Here is a 2,500-nt window from a genome sequence, read left to right as displayed (position 1 = left end):
CCCACCACCTGACACCAGCCAAACGTACATCCTGATTTGACACATCTCTGGGGCCCTTAACCTAACCCACGTTGGCCCTTAACCTAACCCACGTTGGCCCTTAACCTAACCCACGTTGGCCCTTAACCTAACCCACGTTGGCCCTTAACCTAACCCACGTTGGCCCTTAACCTAACCCACGTTGGCCCTTAACCTAACCCACGTTGGCCCTTAACCTAACCCACGTTGGCCCTTAACCTAACCCACGTTGGCCCTTAACCTAACCCACGTTGGCCCTTAACCTAACCCACGTTGGCCCTTAACCTAACCCACGTTGGCCCTTAACCTAACCCACGTTGGCCCTTAACCTAACCCACGTTGGCCCTTAACCTAACCCACGTTGGCCCTTAACCTAACCCACGTTGGCCCTTAACCTAACCCACGTTGGCCCTTAACCTAACCCACGTTGGCCCTTAACCTAACCCACGTTGGCCCTTAACCTAACCCACGTTGGCCCTTAACCTAACCCACGTTGGCCCTTAACCTAACCCACGTTGGCCCTTAACCTAACCCACGTTGGCCCTTAACCTAACCCACGTTGGCCCTTAACCTAACCCACGTTGGCCCCTTAACCTAACCCACGTTGGCACCTTAACCTAAGTTACGCTGCACCTTAACCTAAGTTACGCTGCACCTTAACCCAAGTTACGCTGCACCTTAACCCAAGTTACGCTGCACCTTAACCCAAGTTACGCTGCACCTTAACCCAAGTTACGCTGCACCTTAACCCAAGTTACGCTGCACCTTAACCCAAGTTACGCTGCACCTTAACCCAAGTTACGCTGCACCTTAACCCAAGTTACGCTGCACCTTAACCCAAGTTACGCTGCACCTTAACCCAAGTTACGCTGCACCTTAACCCAAGTTACGCTGCACCTTAACCCAAGTTACGCTGCACCTTAACCCAAGTTACGCTGCACCTTAACCCAAGTTACGCTGCACCTTAACCCAAGTTACGCTGCACCTTAACCCAAGTTACGCTGCACCTTAACCCAAGTTACGCTGCACCTTAACCCAAGTTACGCTGCACCTTAACCCAAGTTACGCTGCACCTTAACCCAAGTTACGCTGCACCTTAACCCAAGTTACGCTGCACCTTAACCCAAGTTACGCTGCACCTTAACCCAAGTTACGCTGCACCTTAACCCAAGTTACGCTGCACCTTAACCCAAGTTACGCTGCACCTTAACCCAAGTTACGCTGCACCTTAACCCAAGTTACGCTGCACCTTAACCTAACTTACGCTGCACCTTAACCTAACTTACGCTGCACCTTAACCTAACTTACGCTGCACCTTAACCTAACTTACGCTGCACCTTAACCTAACTTACACTGCACCTTAACTGTCACATGTAACGTCACAGGAATGTAGCTTTGCCTAACAGCAACCCTCTGAACATAGTTCACTGCTTGGATCCTCTGGTGTCATGTGTATTTCTTGATGCCATGGTGCGTACCCTCACATAAAGGTCTTTCGAGTGTTGCGTACTTTCTACACAGTCCCGCTAACCACTGGAAGGGTGTACCGCTACAGAACGAATATCGCCCTCCCCTCCTGCCCTTCCAAGCTGGTCGGTCAGGCGTTTGTTTGTGAAATGAGCCTTGCAGCTGTTCAGTTGCATTCGGTTGTCGATGCAGTCAGTGTACGTTGTGGTACGGCCTGTGTGGACTGTCCGCTGATGTACGCGTAACCCACACTGATCATCCGTCGTTACGTACTGAGTGACATAATGTGGCACATGCTTGACCGTACACCGGCTGCGCCCTACAATGGCGAATCATAAGGGCCATATGTTGTGCACGATGCTACTTGTCTCGTCTCCCCATTACAGCGAGATTGCACTGTTGTACGCCGTACAGACATGTGGTAGGTAGGTACGGACGAAAGTATTGCATGTTGGCCCCCCCCCCCCCCCCCTCCTCCCTCTGCCGGGAATCAGCGTGAGCCGTCTGTTGATGTAGCGACGAGGGTTTTCCTATTTAATCGTATTGCCCCACACAACATGATAGCACGGTGGACCGCGTTCCACATCTGCGACATGCTACAGAGGCCGGTTGACAGTCGACCGCGCAAGGGACATTGCACACGTGCGCGGACCATCTTCCACGTGTTCTCTCGTGTACATGCCGCAGTGTGTATGTGGGCTGATGTAGCGTGTCGTGACACATAACATGCAGGCATGCCAGAATCGTAGATTTCGCAAATGTAGATTGACGTATACGTTTGCTGCCAAAGATCCGCAAATGAACTGGAAATCAGTTGTTGAGCGGTTGTTCGCGCTGCAGGTGCATCGGTGATAGCGACGATCGGTACATCTATGAACCGGTTGTTTCGGCGGTACCCGCCATGCCCCCGAACCTGAGTTGGCCATGTGGGTATGAAGCGATACGAGGCTGTGGCTTGGCGGGACAGTCCCCGGCCGGTGAGGGGGGGCCGCCCGGCGTGCTGGCCGCGCGCTGC

Source organism: Schistocerca gregaria, unplaced genomic scaffold, assembly GCF_023897955.1.
Source record: "Schistocerca gregaria isolate iqSchGreg1 unplaced genomic scaffold, iqSchGreg1.2 ptg001710l, whole genome shotgun sequence".
NCBI classification, from domain to species: Eukaryota; Metazoa; Arthropoda; class Insecta; order Orthoptera; family Acrididae; genus Schistocerca; species Schistocerca gregaria.
This window is presented reverse-complemented; position numbering follows the sequence as displayed.